This window comes from Theropithecus gelada, chromosome 13, assembly GCF_003255815.1.
Source record: "Theropithecus gelada isolate Dixy chromosome 13, Tgel_1.0, whole genome shotgun sequence".
NCBI lineage: Eukaryota > Metazoa > Chordata > Mammalia > Primates > Cercopithecidae > Theropithecus > Theropithecus gelada.
In genome coordinates this window covers 6,298,873-6,316,583 of record NC_037681.1, presented here as the reverse complement: position 1 = coordinate 6,316,583, position 17,711 = coordinate 6,298,873, and the positions used below count along the sequence as shown (strand labels likewise).

At 40.4% G+C, this 17,711-nt stretch overlaps 1 protein-coding gene and 1 long non-coding RNA gene across 2 annotated transcripts in view; one reads left to right on the top strand and one right to left on the bottom strand.

The window, feature by feature from the left end:
- ACOXL (acyl-CoA oxidase like) overlaps positions 1-17,711 on the top strand; it is a 365,308-nt gene that overhangs the window by 345,843 nt on the left and 1,754 nt on the right.
- On the bottom strand, positions 52-17,194 carry LOC112604677. Its single transcript, XR_003115263.1, has 4 exons — positions 17,127-17,194; positions 15,737-15,904; positions 3,570-3,746; positions 52-2,825 (listed from the first exon to the last, which is right to left on the bottom strand). It is a non-coding gene; the product is annotated as an uncharacterized LOC112604677 (long non-coding RNA).

The window sequence follows — 17,711 nt, the reverse complement described above, 5'->3', positions numbered from 1 at the left end:
TCCCCAAAGATATATTCAATGTTGTATTTTATTTTGTATACGTTGAAACCATGGATTTGCCAAGCTTGTCCAGAATACCTGCCTAGTACCCATCAAAACTGACGATGCATGAAAGACAAGAAAAGACTGAAGCCATCACAGTGCAGAAGAGACTCAGGAGACGTGATGACTAAATACAATGCAGTATCCTGCATTGAATCCTAGGACAGAAGTATATGAGTTTCTATGAGGAGAAAAACTGGAAAAATCTGAATAAAGTCTATCGTTTAGTTATTAGTAATGCATTAATATTGGTTTCCTAGTTTTTACAATGAGCCCTAGTTATGGGGAAACTGGGTGAAGGGCATATGAGAAATCTTGTTATCTTTGAAACTTTTCTGTACATCTGAAAGTATTCCAAAATAAAAAGTTTGCTAAAAACAGCAAAAAGTTAGCATAGGGAGATGGCAATCAGCCCAAACTGTTTCTAAATAAATAAAACTTTCCAGAACACCCAGGACTTACACTGACGCTCCAGTCTAATGGAAATTAGAAATGCATATATGTATATATATATATACTTAAAAATTATTTCATTCTCATTAGGCTCTTCAAGGAAAGTAAGGCTAATATAATCCCCATTCAACAAATGAGTAAAACTAAGAAAGAGAGACATTAAATGACTGAAATGACTGTCCAAAAGTCTAGCTGAACACAGAAACCAGAACTCCGAATCCCAAATGGAGGTGGGTTAAGCTCCAGGCATCACCCATTTGTAGTCCTGCTTGTTCCCTTGGCACACTATAGGGCACTAGACGCCCTGAGGAGTTCACACGCTTCCCCAAAGCGGCAAAATCCATCCACATATTCAGAAGGTAGCCCAAGTGCCCAGTTGTTCACCTGAGGCCCCACAAGAGAAGGAGTTGGGTTGAGGTTTATTTTTAAAATTCCAATCCCCCCCGGTCCTTCAAATTAGATAACTAACGCCCGTTCTTTTGTCTGGAACTTCAGTGTTGTCAGAGCAGGTCCATATTCATTCTCATATCATCCTCACAAGCACCCTTTGGTGTGAACAGCTGTTACTCCCCTGTAGGCACTGGGAAACTGAGGTTGACTTGCTGCTTAGTGAGCAAATGGTAAGCTGGGGCTTCTATGGCAGGTTTCGGACTCCACTCCACTGCTGTCCTAGTGTCTCCCGGGCTGGGGAGGAGGATGAGCTGCTCCCCCTTGCTGCCCTCTCTGTGAGACCTTGGCTCGAAGGCCAGTGGTGGTGCCCCGGGGCTCCATCCTAACAAGGTCTCTAAATACACAAGATTCCTGTGTCCTGGCCATTAAGCATTTTTGCAGGGGTATGCAGAGAACAACTGTGTTCTTTGTTCTTGGAAAATTTGGTGTCCAGGCATTATCCTGTTTCAGTCTTCATTAACCCAGACATTTGTATTTATTTTGCTTCAGATAATTATCAGCATTAGTGAGTAGCTATCAGCTGAGGCTCATTTTAAGGAAGAAAGCCTCTCAAAATGACCCAACAGTTAACAATTGTGTATCCCCATGAAAACCGACTTCATTTTGCTTTTTAAAAAATAAAATAAAGCAAAGATCTCAGCTTCTTGAAGTGGAGAATTTTGATGCAAATGACTATTTGCCTATTAATCTCTTACTTTATCTTTACACCATCCCTTGAAGTTGACTGAAGTTACGGTAGCCTTATTTTGCTCCCTGAACTCCTGGGCACAGCTGTCCTGCTCTGCCAGTGCCTGCCTGCATTGGGACGTATGGAAAAGAACAAGTACTTGTGAACATGTGGTCAGCCCACGCTGAGAAATCAATGCAGGAGGAAGCTTTTCAGTCTATGTGTGTTGAGAGAACCACAGCCCAGCTGTGGGTTGCAGATCAAAAAAGGACCCTATTCAGTGTGGTGAAAATAATACTTAGCAAAATGTTGAATCAGGTTCTATTTCCTGCCATGAGCTCAAATAATGGAATCATGTGAGCATGCAGGTGATGAAGGACCTGCAGGGAAGTGAGGCGGGCTGTGTAACTCACGCACAGCAGGGAGGAAGGTCACTCCACCTCCCAGGGGCCGTAGTGAATTGCCTGTAAAATTAGCAGTGTTGAAAAAGCAAAAACTCATTCACTAAGAGAGAAAATAAATACTGATTGTAACCATGTCCAAGAAATCTGGACACCTCCCCCATATTTGATCATATTTACACCCATAGCTGCTACTTTCACCCGAACGTTGCCTTAATGTCCTATTTGAGTCGTAACTGTCAACTCCGAGATGCATTGTTTCTGTTGGCACCTTAGTGCACCTGAGGCTTTCTCCCATGCCTCTAAGGCTGTTTTCATTTTCGTGTTTCCCTGATGTGCTAGGTGAAGCCCAGATTCATCAGCACAAGCACACTCCTGTTTGTAAAATCCTGTTTGCACCCTTGCTCTTAAGTGGACACAGGAGCAGTTGCAGCAGCCAGCAGCCTTCATCTGCCCTACTGAAAGGAGGCATTCGTTTTCTCCCTGAGACAGGGATTGCTGCTCAGGAGCCCAGCTGCAATAAGGAGGTCAAGGAGAGCCTGTTGATGACATGTGATTGAGATTCTGACTGTATCTGCTCAAGTCTAAAATGACCACTAGGGCTTGGGTTTTAGTTTCAGTTCAGTCGGTCAAACGGTTGAATCGTAGAGGAAGAAGAGCATTCAAGCCCGTTGATTGATGAGTCATTCAAGTAGTTCTGAGTAGACATTGCCAATGGCATCTTGCTTTATTCTCAGGAGACGTGGCTTGGAGTAAGAATGTGCAGAAGTGTAGTAGACACCAGGCCCCAAAGCCAGGATGCTGCTTGGCTCCTTTGAATGTAGAAGATGGATTACACTCGTTGACTCTTTTAATCTAAGCATAAAGTATAAATGCAGTCACTGCTTGGGATTAAAGAACACAGAAAAAAAATTAGGAGAGAGTTCTAAGCTGGAAAGATGGTGCTGGGATATTAGCCCTTCTCAGATCTGAACTTCAAGAAAAACAAATACCCCACACGCATACCCGCTGGGCTTAGAAAACAGTACATACATGTGCCCTGAACTTCCTACAAATGTGGTGTTGGTTGTTTTCTATGCCACAGTGAACGTTTCTTTTAATGAACACTCAGCTTTCCCATCCTTCTATTTCTCATTCCCCAGACCACCTGGATCAAGAGACATGTTCAGACGCTAGAACTGAATGTATCATGAACTAAGGTTTAGGCCCAGCATATTGAAAGCATTCATTGGAGGGGGGAAGAGAGATGGGGTTTCTTGGTCACTCACCTCCTACCCGTAGACTTTTGCTTTTCTCTATAATGAATTTGAGGGAAAAAAAAAACCTCTGTTTCCCTCACTTCCACCCCATTCACCCCACCCACCCCACCCAGTAAGGCCCATCTGAATTGGCTTCAAGGCAGTGAGAACCCCTGGCTGTGTCATCCTCACTGAAGCTGGTGTGGGGTGTAAGCACAGGGACCTACTCTGCCAGGGTAGGAAGGGACAGCCTCTCCCTGGCTGTGGTCAGTGAGTTGAGGATGTTATTGAAATGACATTGAAATGGAGTGGTCACACCGGAAATGCAACTGGCAGTCAAATTTTTAAATCCTCTTTGATTTGAAAGCATCCCCAGAAGTGGTTTTAACCTAGCTTCACATCTGTAGGACTCCTGGTTCACCTCTTGGAGACACCAGGGACCAAGTAGAATGTAAGTGTCTCCTGCTCCACCTTCTCCTCCTCGTGCAAAAGACTCTAAAATAGGGAAATAGGGAAAATATTAGTACAAACAGTGTCCTGCTAAGAGACGGGAAAATCTCTCTTTTTCCTTCCCCTTTCCCTCTACTCCTGACCTTGCATGCTCCTTAGTGGTATAAAATACACTGTTGAACCTATAAATGCAGGCCATTCAAGTCAGGTTAAGAAAATCTAAATGGAATTTGGTTTTCTTCAGTTTGGCCAGTAAAAGGGACCCTGAGGTCACCCCACTGCAATCCCAGTTTCCTCATGGCAGCCACCTGGTCAACCCTCTTGCTATGCCTCACAGTACAGCTTTGTGTATCCGGAGACTGAGCTGGGATCATTCTATTTTCTTCATTCAAGGGTAACTAATAAGCACAAGAGAGGGCAAATTGTTTTGCTGAGCTCCAGCCTCTGAGTTTCTCTGGCAGCTGCATTATCCTGGTCTCCTTGGGGAGATGCTTAAAGTGCTGGGAAATTGGGTGCCCTTCTCCATGAGTGTCTTTGGGTTCATACCCTTGGTCCAGGATGCACAGTGAGAATTTCTGACTGGTGAAACTTGCACCTAAGAAGAGCCGTGTTGCACAAAAAAAAAAAAGGACCTCTCAGGAGATGAGACTCATCTGAGTCCAATCAGACTCCAGTAGTGCAGTTAAGAATAGTGGATTTTACTATGATTACAGGGAATTTAAATAAATTACTGAACTTGAAACAGAAATGACCCCTACTATATCTATTTTTGTATAAATTAATATTCTAGCTAGAAAGAATAACTTTTATAGTGTAAAATGTGTTTGTAGTTGCTTTTCATTTTTCTGATGGTAAGTTACCTTTTCCCTTTTATTTTGCAGACGAGCCATTGCTGTGGCCTGTTCCATTTCACTTCTCTTCCCTTCTCTGGGGGACTCAAAGTATTTGGTACTTAGTAACCATTAAAAGATAGCACACAGGGGCCAAGCGCTGTGGCTCATGCCTATAATCCCAGCCCTTTGGGAGGCTGAGGCAGGCGGATCACTTGAGGCCAGGAGTTCAAGACCAGCCTGGCCAACACAGTGAAACCCGTCTCTACTAAAGAAAACGTGAAAAATTAGCCAGGCGTGGTGGCATGCACCTGTAATCCCAGCTACTAGAGGGGCTGAGGCATGAGAATCGCTTGAACCCAGGAAATGGGGGTTGCAGTGAATGAAGATCATGCCACTATATTCCAGCCTGGGCGACAGAGCTAGACTCTGTCTGAGAAAAATAAAAAATAAAAAAAATAAAAAAAATAAAAAAGCGCTTAGGGGTGACCGCATGTTAAGACACAGAGAAGGGACAGGACTTAACTTGTGAGAGCTGATACGTCTATGGAAGGAAATTAAGGACTCTTTGCATCTTCCTTTCGTGGACAGCTAGTCATTCACATCACAGATTGTGGCCTTGAACCACTAGGCATTGATTCCGTTAACCTAATTGGCTGTTGCTGAGACAACATAAGTAAAAATGTCCAGTTCAAGTGTATGATTTTTTCGGGACTTTGGGGATACAGGTGTTCTATTAATCTGCATAACACTTCCATGGATGAGTTCATCTTGTGATAATTTAGCAAGCTGCTATATACCTATTATGCTTCACCTAAAAAGCATAAAAGGAAATAGAAAAAATAATCTCCTGCTGCTTATATAAAACATTTTTGTTAAAACCTAACTTGAAAGTTATTCTGTGATTGTTTTGGTTGTTTTTTAATGAGGGTCTTTTTTGAGAGAACCATAAATTCACATGCAATAGTGCAGAGATTTCATGTCCCTTTACTTAGTTTCCCCCATTGGCAACATCTTGTACAACTATGGTTTTACAATCTGGCACCCAGGATTTTTATACAATGACACTGATACAGTGAAGATACAGAGCATTTTTGTCACCACTTGTGGCTCTTATAGCCACACCCTCTTCCCTTCCTTTACCCTCTCTTTAATCTCAGGTGACTACTAAGCTGTTCTCCATTTTTATAATTTTGTCATTTCAGGAATGTTGTATAAATGAAATCACACAATATGCAACCTTTGGAATTGGCTTTTTTCATCCAGCATAATTTTCTGAAGATTCATCCAGGTTGTCGCACATATCAATGGTCTCGTCCTTTTTATTTCTAAGTAGTATTCCACACTACAGATGGACTGCTGTCTGTTGAACCAGTCACACATTGAAGGATATGTGGATCATTTTTAGTTTCTGACATTTAGGAATAGAATAAATAAAATAAATTTCATTTTCCCATACAGGATTTTGTGTGAATATAGGTTTTAATTTCTCTGTAGCAGATGTTCAGGGGTTCTATTGCTGGGTCGCATGGTAGGTGCATGTTGACATTTTTAAGAAATTGCCAAACATTTTTTAGAGTGGCTGTTAACATTTTACATTCCCACCATCAGTGTAGAAGTGATCCAGTCTCTTCACATCCTCACTAGCATTTGGTATTGTCATTACTTTCTATATTAGCCATTCTGATATGTATGTAGTATATTTCATCGTAGCTTTGGTTTGCATTTACTTAATGGCTAATGATGTTGAGTATCTTTTCATATGCTTATATGCCATCTGTATGTTCTCTTTGTTGAAAAGTTTGTTCACTTCATTTGCCCATTTCTAATTGGATTGTTATTTTTTAAAAACTGTTTATATGTTCTAGATACTAATCCTTTGTCAGATATGTAGCTTGCAAATATTTTCTCCTAATTTATAGCTTGCGTTCTTATTCTTTTAATATGGTCTTTAATAGAGTAAAAGTTTTTAACTTAATCAAGTCTAATTTATCAATTTTTCCTTTTATGGACTGTAATGTACTTTTACTGTCGAGTCTAAAAACTTTTCACCTATTCCTAGATCCTGAAGATATTATACTGTGGGCTTTATCTAAAAGTTTTATACTTTTACATTTTTCATTGAGCCATGATCCATCTTTAGTTACTTTTTATATAAGGTAGGAAACAGGTTGAGATTCCTTTTTGCTTGTTGGTTTTTCGGTGCACCAATGTCCAATTGCTCCAATACTAGTAGTTGAAAAGGCTATATTTCCCATTTTAAATTGCTTTAACACTTTTAAAAATGAATTGATCATATTTGTATGGTTCTATTTCTGCATTTTCCTACTTGATCTATATATCTATGTGTCTATCCCTTCACCAATACCACATAGTCTTAATTACTATAGTTACATAAGTCGTGAAATATGGTAGTTTGATTCCACCTCTTTATTATTTTACAGAATCACTTTAGCTATTCTAATTCCTTTGCCTTTTTATAGAAATTTTAGGGTGATCTTGCCTATATTTACGACAAATCTTTCTGGGATTTTGACAGGTATTGCATTAAACCTGTAAGTTAATTTGAGGAGAAATTACATCTTACTATGCTGAATCTTCCAGTCTATGAATATGGTATGTCTCTCTACTTACATAGATCTACACTGATTTATTTCATCAGCATTTTACTGTGTTCAGCACACAAGTCCTAGTCTTATACATGTTTCATTGGATTACATCTATGATTGTAAATGGTATTGCATATTTAATTTTAGCGTCTGCATATCCATTACTATTATATGGAAATAAAACTATTTTTATATGTTGATCTTTTATCCTATCATCTTGCTCAACTTGTTAAATCTAGAAGTTCTTATAGATTCCTTGGAATTTGCCATATAGACAAACATGTCATCTGCAACTAGGGACAGTATTTCACTGGATAAAAGATTCTGTGTTGACAATTCTTTTCTTTTAGCACCTGAACACATTTCTGGCTTCCATGGTTTCTAAAGAAAATCTGCTGCCAATTGTTCTTTTCTCCCTTGTAAGTAAAATGTTATTTCTCTTTCTCTGCTTTTAAGATTAAAAACTATTTATGATGTGCCTTTGAATAAATTTATTTGGATTGATCCTGTTTGAGGTGGGCTCAGCTTCTTGAATTTGTTGGTTTATCTCTTTTGCCAAATTTGGGGAGTTTTCAGCCATTGTTTCAAATACTTTTCTGCCCAGCCCACTTCCTCTTCTCTTTTCAGAACACTGATGACACTTAGGTTAAATCATTTTTTAAAAATAATTACACAGGTTCCTGATGCTCTGTTCATTATATTTTCAGTCCATTTTCTGTCTATTATTGAGATTCAGTAATTTTATTGTGCCATCTTTCAGTTCACCAATTCTTTCCACTGTCCCCTCCATTTTGCTGTCAAAACCATCCACTGAGTTTTTCATTTGGGTCATTGTAGTTTTCAGTTCTAAAATTTCTATTTGGGCTCCTTTGTATTTCCTTTTCCATTGCTAAGATTTTCTGTTTCTTTGCTGAAACTTTATTTTTTTCATTGATTTCAAGTGTGTTTATAATTGCTCACTGAAGCAGTTTTATAATGACTGCTTTAAGAACTTTGTCAGATAATCCCACCATCTCTGTCATGTTGGCATTGACATCTATTGATTGTCTTTTTTCACCCAGTTTGACATCTTCCTGGTTCTTGATATGGAGTGACTTTTTATTGAAACATGAACATTTTGGATATTAAATTATGAAACTCTGGATCTTACTTAAATCTTCTGTTTTAGCTGGTTTCCTCTAACACTGTTCCAGTGGGCAAAAGGGGGTGCATCGTCTCATTACTGCCTTATAGGGATAGTAGTCTAGGTTCTCTACTTAGTCTCTATTGACATCCAAAGGGCTGGGGACTCCTTCGTACTTCTGGGTGGAAGTGGGAGTTTTAGTTACTAACTAGGCCTCCACAGACATCTCACTGATGGGAAGAGCAGGAAAGCCACATTACTGTTCCCTAAGGGGCCTTTACTGACACTGGCAGTGACTTTGTTACCGCCATGTGATGACAAAGTCTTGATTCCCACTAGGCTTTCTGTGACAGCACCCCATCTGGTAAAGGGAAGGATGCCTCTCTACGGCCAGGTTGAGGTGGAGGTACCAGCTCCCCATGTGGTCTCCACTGACACCATGGTGGGCACCTCACTACAGCGTGTTGTGGCTGTAAGAGTAAGCTCCCCCATTTAGCCTTTAGAGCCATAGCAGGGGTGGGGGGCATGGAATGCACAGTTTGTTCAAACTAGGCTTTTGTTAGGATTTTTGTGTACATCTGTTGGTGGTTCCAGGTTGCCAGCTTTTTTTAGCTCCGGTGTGGGATATATGAGGCAAAAAGAAAATGCAAGGAATTCACCACTGTGTCATTCCTTGAATCCTATGCTTCCTAGATAGCCTGATTTCTCTTCACCCGTCAGAGTCTTCTAAGATTTGCTTTATATATAATATCCAAGGATTCAGTTGTACTTAGTAGGAGAAATAGGGAAAAACATATCCATCTTCTTAGAAGTGACTTTGACTACAGTTGTTGTTGTTGTTGTTCTTGTTGTTGTTGTGTTGTTGTTGTTTGAGATGGAGTTTTTGCTCTTGTTGCCCAGGCTGGAGTGCAATGGCATGATCTCGGCTTACCGCAACCTCCATCTCCCGGATTCAAGCGATTCTCCTGCCTCAGCCTCCCAAGTAGCTGGGATTATGGGCATGTGCCTCCATGCCCAGCTAATTTTGTATTTTTAGTAGAGACAGGGTTTCTCCATGTTGTTCAGGCTGGTCTCGAACTCCTGACCTCATGTGATCCACCCGTCTCGGCCTCCCAAACTGCTAGGATTACAGGTGTGAGCCACCATGCCCGGCCTTTGACTACAGTTTTTGAGAACAGAAAATGGTATCTGAAAGGACTGGAGAGCTTTCTGAGTTCATTTGGCCCCAGATCAGTGTTCTCCATGGAACTTCCATTTTTTGAGCCCCATTTCACTAGAACCACCCCAATCCCCCTGTCCTCATGATAAGAAGTCTGCCTTTAACTGTTTCTTCCAGCAGCAATACTTACTTGACTTTACGTAGAGAACCCTTTCTAATCTTTGCTGGCTTGAGAACCATTCAATCTTGAATAAGTCTAAGCCAGGAATTTTCCTAGGGGAAGGGTTGACCTTTCTATGGCAAAATTAGGAAAACAAAATGTATCAGGTTTTTCATAATGCAAGATAAGTTTTCATTAAGAGATTATATTATTATATTCTCCCTATATTTTAGGTGCTGAAAGTTACCCTTTAAATAAAATAATAATCATAGACAGTTATTTTTTGTTATCCTTATTTGACAAAAGAGAAAAGTTGGCAATTTCATGTTGGTTCCCCCCAAATTGCTTTGCTTCCCTTTATTTTTCTTTTAATTTTAAAATTAGAAGTCTATTTATATACATTGAAGTGTATATATTTTTTTTTTTTGAGACGGAGTTTCACTCTTGCTGCCCAGGCTGGAGTGCAATGGCACGATCTCGGCTCACGTCAACCTCTGCCTCCCAGGTTCAAGCGATTCTCCTGCCTCAGCCTCCCAAGTAGTGGGGATTACAGGCATGTGCCACCACGCCTGGCTAATTTTTGTATTTTAGTAGAGACGGGGTTTCTCCATATTGGCCAGGCTGGTCTAGAACTCCTGACCTCAGGTGATACCGCCCGCCTTGGCCTCCCAAAGTGCTGGGATTACAGGCGTAAGCCACCGCACCTGGCCGAAGTGCACAAATCTTAATGGTGCAGTTTAGCGAGTTTTGACAAATAGCAGGCTGTATAATGTAGATCTCAGTCACGTTACAGAAAGTGTCCATCACCCAATAAATTTATCTCAGACACTTTTCCATCAATTCCTCACCCTGACCCCTGAGTTTCTAACTTTATTATAAGAGCTCAGTTTGCCTGCTCCAGGGCTTCATAGGAATGGAAGCAGATAGATGTATGTTTCTTTTGCTCAGTATAATGTTTCTGAGATATTTCATGATTCATTCCTTTCTTAAATTAATTTATTTATTTTTGCTGAGCAGTATTTCATTGTATAGGCCCAGCCCCTCTCTCGTCCCAAACGCTCATTTCTCTAGAACTCACCTAATCAGAGTCTCCAGGAACTGGCCTTGCTACCTCCAGCTGACCTCAGCTACATCATTCCATAGGTATTAAGGTGCAGTGTTACTTACAGTCATCTGTGGGAAGAAAAAATAACTGAAGACTTAAGACTCACTTCTCTTTTCTTTCATTAACACAGTTTGTATTGAAAAAAAAAATGTTTATTCTCCTGTTAATGGACATTTAAGGTGTTTATGGACTGATGTTATGAATAAGATTGTCAGGAATATTTTTGTGGAAGATGTTTTATTATATAAAATTTAGAAACATTTCACCATTACATCTTCAAGTATTTTATGTCTCATTCTTTCTGACTTCTGAGATTCCAACGGCATGTATGTTAGATTGCCAATATATTCCCACACGGTACTGATGACCTGTTCAGTTTTTTTCTCTTTGCCTCATTTGGAATAGTTTCCATGAGTCTGTTTTCAAGATTATTGATTTTTGTTCCTCAATACTCACTCTGCTGTTAAACTCATCAGTGAATTTTTATCTCAATTATCCCATTTTTCAGATCTAGAATTTTCCTTTCATTCTTTCTTAGGAGTTACATTTATCTCATAAAATATCCGATGTTAATCAATTACATCCATTTTTCTCCTTCTAATTTTTTTTTTTCTTTTTGAGACAGCGTCTCGCTCTTTCACGCAGGCTGGAGTACAGTGGCATGATCTTGGCTCACTGCAACTTCTGCCTCCCAGATTCAAGCAATTCTTGTATCTCAGCCTCCCAAGTAGCTGGGATTACAGACATGCACCACTATGCCTGGCTAATTTTTGTATTTTTAGTAGAGACAGGGTTTCACTATGTTGGCCAGGCTGGTCTCGAACTCCCAGCTTCAAGCAATCCACCTGCCTGAGCTTCCCAAAGTGCTGGAATTACAAGCATGAGCCACCGTCCCTGGCCTTCTCCTTGTAAATTCTTGAACACATTTATAACAGTTGTTTTTAAATCTTTGCCCATTAATTCCAGTAATTGGTCATCTCTAAGTCTGCTTTCACTGATCGTGCTTTCTTTAGATTTGGGGTCACATTTTCCTGCTTCTTTGCAGGCCTAATAACTTATTATTGTACTTCAAACATTGTCTATAACAGATCTTACTTTCTTTTATTTATTTTCCTTTCTTTTGTCTGGTGGTTAGGGTTGGGACTGGTCATTAAGATTCCTCCTAGAATCAGGTTGAGCAGAAGCTGCTTTACTTAGACTGAGTTCACTGTGCTTAGTCCACCCACCCCACCACACTACCCTTTTTATTCTTTCAGAGTTTGAGCTGTGAAAATGATGAACTACAGTTTCAGATATCTTTGCTTCACCTTTGGGTTGAACTCCAGCGCAGCTCCAAAGTCTATGCACCACAAGGATGCATGGGACCATGCAAATTTCCTCTGCTTTTCAGCTTCCATGAACTGCTGCTTTCCTAGCAAAATTCTGGGTTGAGGGTAAAGAATCACTAGGCCAAGTGTTTGTTTTTCTGCTAGAAGTTCTTCCCAATTCCAGTCCATCTGGCCATTTTTCTCATCCCTTCAAAGTGTCTCCATCTCTGTTAGGCCCATTCTTCTGTCCACCTGTCCCCAAAACAGGCACCTACCCCATGTGTGGAAGCTTTTGTGGATGTTGGCTTACCAAGAAAGAGCTCATCTCTCTGAAATCACTTCATGAATGTTACTTTCTTATGTATAGTGTTTTTCAGTAGCCCCGTAAAACATCTGCTTTTTACTTTGTTCAGATTCTTCAGTTTGTAACCATGGAGCAAAATTCTCTTGAATCTATCTACATTTTAACTAGGAGCCCTCCCAGTTGCTTTTCAGATCATTTGGGACAATGAAGTTGAATATTCCAGGACCCACTTACACAGAATTTCTCCATAATAACTCTGGACTCTTATTGTATTTTTAGTTTTGGCAGTTTGTGGGGATTTTGCCTCTTGAAAATTTTTGACTGAAGATTATTCCTTCTTGGGTGTGTTTACATTTCTTTGGGTCTGTACTTACAAGACTAAACTATGAGTTGATTAAGATTTTTTGTTTGTTTGTTTGTTTTTCTGAGACAGGATCTCACTCTGTCACTCAGGTTGGAGTGCAGTGGCATGATCTTGGCTTACTGCAACCTCCACCTCCTGGGCTCAAGCAATCCTCCTGCTTCAGCCTCCCGAGTAGCTGGGACTATAGGCATGAGCCACCACTCCCGGCTAATTTTTGTATTTTTTGTAGAGATGGGGTTTCACCACGTTGCCCAGACTTGTCTTGAACTCCTGAGCTCAAGCAATCCACCCGCCTCGGCCTCCCAAAATGCTGAAATTACAGGCATGAGCCACTGTGATGCCATATTTTTCGTATGAGAAGTGTGCAGCTAATACTCCAGCTTTATTATAACTACCTAATTGAATATTCTTTCTTGTTTCATGTAAATGCCTTTGTCGTAGAAAATGCTACTACGAGCAGCATTGTGGTTACTTTAATTCCATTGCCAAAACTTTTATATGGTTTCCTGTATTCTAAAGGGAAAGGTATATGCACTTGTCTTCTTTTTAAACTTTTCTTCTTATGAATCAGTAGCAGTATGAATAAATGTCAGAAGTTCTTATTAAGTGGTTAATGTTGATGCCTCTGTCTTAGCATTCTTGTTTTAGGTAATGATGATTAAGCAAACTTTGTCATGGAAATGCCAGAGTTAGAAAGAAATTGTATTTATTACTAATTAGAGAACCCATGATAATAACAATAATATTTATAAATAATCAACCTGTGCCAAGTTCACTAAATCCTTCCATCTTAGAGATAAGGAAGGTAGTATGGCTTGGAAGTGGCAATGCCAGAGTTCAAAGCCCTTTTTCTCTACCGAAGTGGACATTGTCAATAATACTTAGTAAACAGCCACATTGTGTACTCTTTAGTTGAAGAAAATTGCAATCGAAAGGACATTTTAAAGGTAAATTTTCTTCAAGTTTAATTATTTAGTGAGGCTAAACAAAAGTGATTTTGTTGTTGCTTGGTAAGAAAGGCAATTTCTCTATTCTAACATTTCAGATTATGCTAAATATTGTTTATCAACTGAAGAACAAATCAACATAAACTATAATTTAAATTGATTCAGAGAAAATATTAAGCTGGAGTCCTGATTATTTAATAGACCCATGGAATGTCATTTTATGCTAATGAAACTTGGTTGCAGAGAAAACCAATGAGAATGTATGTGTTCCCGGGACCAGGAGACCCAGCAGGCTAAGGTCTGACCCTCCCTGGAGGAGCCAGCCAGTGGGCAATGAAAACAGGAATGGAGTTCCCCTTTCTAGTAGTTGCTGGGTAAATTGAGAGAAGTAGAATCACAGCACACGCTGTGAGATTATGCCTCGTGTGAGTGTTTCAGGTTTATTTTTCTCTCATTGACTGCTTAGTCAGGCATAAGGACTAAGATGGGAAACTAGCTGTCACAGACCTACCATCTTATCCTTTACAGAATGTTTGTCTAAAGGGAAAGCAATTCTTCAGGATAAGTGAGTGAGGAGGAGATAAGTCAGGCCAAGGCCTCTGTGCATTCAGCGCGTTTGGAAGTCTGCAAAAAGTGAGAATAGGTGCAGGTGAACTACTTGATTGTGCCCATTTTCACCAGTCACAATTTGCCAGTCCATGTGCTGCTCTTTTGAATTGTGTTTGACTTAAGGTGGTGATCCAAAGGAGCAGGGAGGGCCTATTGACCAGTGTGGAAGAGCACTCCCAATTTACTGAAGGAGAATCTGCAGAACAGAGTTGAAGCCTTGTCCTTCTGAAGGAAAAGGTCTTTCCAGGTCATCAAGTTGGTCTTTTCACATGGTAGCTGGCTCTGAAGCCGATATCTTTGGCGCCTTCCTCTGGTGGCAACCTCATAGAGTGCTCCTGGGTCCCATTACTGCCCTGCTCCTCTCAGAGAATCTGAGCCAGTGTGGCTGGGCAGATCCATGTTCTCCACACTAGGCACACACACAATACAGATTCTGACTGAGGAAGAACGTCAAGGATCACACGTCTGCCACAGTAGTGGAGGCATTTCCTCAGTGCAGCACCCCATATCCTCCAGCAACTGGAAGCAGTGAGGCAATGGGGGAAAAGATGGAGGCAAAAGGGTAGACAAGGCTTTAGAAAAAAAAAAAAAAAGCCCTGGATTAAAAGTCTAGTTGCATCAGTTACAAGGTATGTGACAATTTAAGCCTTGGTTTTCTCATCTGTAAAATGGGTTGATACCTGATAGAGCTGTTATGAGTACCGAATAAGACAGTGAACATAAAGCCCTCCTCTGTAATCTGGCACACAGTAGGTGTCCAGGAAATGGGCAGCATGGGGCAGAACACAGGAGACCTTGGTTGCATATGTAAAGTGCCATATGTTGCTACATAACATTGTTATAAAGATGCTGGAGATACAGCAGACTGACAAGTCAAAGACAGCTAAGTAGCTCCCTTCTGTACCTCATTGCCTTTACCTGCCTGGCCCTCCGGGATGGAATGTGGAAAGCACAGATACTGCACAGCAGAGATGGATCCTTGGCAAAGGCTGGAGTAACAAGCTATGAATTGTTGATTGGGGACTACGGTTGGATGGGACAAGCCTGGAATAAAGGTGGCCAGAGGCACCTGCCAGAATGCCAGTTGTGTGTCACAGCAGAAGCAAAGGTGATAAATGACAGCCACAAGTAGCATAGAACCTCATTTTACCAACAACTTTAATCTTATTCCCTCATCATATCTTTTAGATTAAAAGATGTTTTTTGATTAATTAAGGTTCCCCTTCCTGTAAAGTTTCTAGCTCAACATCTAGTTAACCTAAAATGAAGTCAACTGAAAAATAATGGACAGGAAATTACATTAATGGCTCACCAATATCTAACAATCCCTTAGAAAGTAAGAGTTGGCTGCATAGAGATTATTTTTGGAAAGGAGGTGGAATTGATGTCTTATAGCAAGTTTATTTGTTGTTTTGCTTAGTCAGGTTAAAAGTTTCTATTTCTGTGCATTAACCAGTGATTATGACGGATACTAATTCTGTAGGCAGGCAGCCTGGACAGTTCTTTGGCTAGTCTTACCTAGGATCACTCCTGTGCCTGCAGTCATCTGAGTTCTACAGGACTGGGATGTCCAAGATGGCCTCTCTCCCATATCTGCCAGTGGGTGCTGGCTGTTGGCCAAGCTGTTGGACCACCTTGGTCCATCTCTACATGGCCCTTTGTCCTCCAGCAGGCTAGACTGGGCTTCTGCACAGCAGGTATTCTCAGGGTTATAGGAGAGTGATAATGGGGGGTTCAAAGCTTCTTAAGGCCTAAGCTCTGGAAATCACACAGTGACATGTTCCCCATATTCTATTGGCAAAGCAAGTCATAACTCAGCCAAGATTAAAGGGATGGAGAAAAAGACTCTACCAAGGTAGCCAGACAAGAAAGGCACCAATGAAGAGACATTTCAAATTGGGGTAAAGGATTTTTCACATAAAACAGCATGTGGTCATCTTATGCTGAGAACAGGGGTGAGGCATATGGGAAGAGGCAGGAAAACCTTCTGCATGGGGTCCTAGGAATAGCTGGGGCTTCCCTGCAAGTGCACTGGGCACTTCCCACCTTGAACATCTATTGTAGGACTAACACCATGCCATGCTGGGAAAATATGGTTTGTTCAGAGGACTGCAAAGCTTAGTCACTGCCCATCCTTGTCCATCCTACTCTCCCAACTGAAATAAGGAAACTATAGGGAGAGTCAAAAAGAGCGGAAAAATAAATTGAGTACTGCAACTAGATGGAGGTGGGAAGCCAAACTGATGTTACGATTTTTCCCTCACTCCCAAATATACATATTAATATAGTCAAACACAGTATCATCCCTTGAGTGCTGAGTGCTTCTGCTTTCTTTAAAGCAGATATTCTCAAATTCCACTCACTGGCTATTCCCAGTGGATTGTATGTTCTTATTGCTTGTAGAGCAATAGTGCCCATGTTTAGGTTTGACCTTAAAAAAATTTTTTTGCAACAACCTATAACTTGTTCATGCTCTTTTATTTTTAAAGTACACCTATTCATTTCTTTTTCAAAAGCTGGTGAATTTTCTTTGTAAAGATATGGGTAAGCTTGAAGTACTTTGTCTAGCATAAATGGGTCATAAACTGGAAGGGCACAGGACTCCTACAGTATGTGCAACTTTTATGCTTATAGTATGGAAGCATGTTTGGTAACAAAACTAAACTTTAATAATACACTGCTTAGCCCCATATAAAAATACTCCCTGGTAATAAAAATACTGTAACTGTGTAATAATCAGTGCTATATTATCTACTCAAGTTCATTTTGTATTAAAGAGATCATATATTTTTTAAAGTTTTTAAAATACCTCAACAGCTTCATGATGTGAGACCTGTTCCTGCAGTGTGTACCATTAAACCTCTAAAGTCCAGAATTGTACCTTACACTGGGTAGGAATCCAGCACACACTTTGTGAGTGAAAGGATGGTAGTTATTATTATCATCTTGACAGCCAGGAACAGAGGTTGGTGGGTATCTGGAATCAGAATCAAACAATAACTAACAGGCATGATGCTGGATCCATCCATTGAGACAATAATCATTCTGGGGTTTCTGTTGCAGTCTATGAAGAATGGAGAAGGCTAAAGTATTTTAGACTGCCCCAGAACTTTAGATTTAGAAAGAATCTTGGCAGTCAACTCCTCTTCACAGCCAGTTCATTGTTCCTCTCTAGGGTGCCATTGGAGAGGACACTCCCTGAACACTTATGAGTCAAGAAACCCTCCTTTTCACCAGCCACTGGGTTCCTTTTTAAGTTTATTTTTAAAACGTTTTCTTTATATTGAAATCTGCCTCCTTTAATTCCTACTTCTGGCCCTAAGTTCTGTATTTGGCACTAGATAGACAAAACCCATACTCTATTTTACACTCATTCAAATCATTGTATTTCCCCCACCGGTGAATATATTACCAAAGTTGGTTGAGTTTCATAATGCAAGCCCAAAGGGAAAATTATCTTGAATAATCATATGACAATATGTGGAAACTTTAG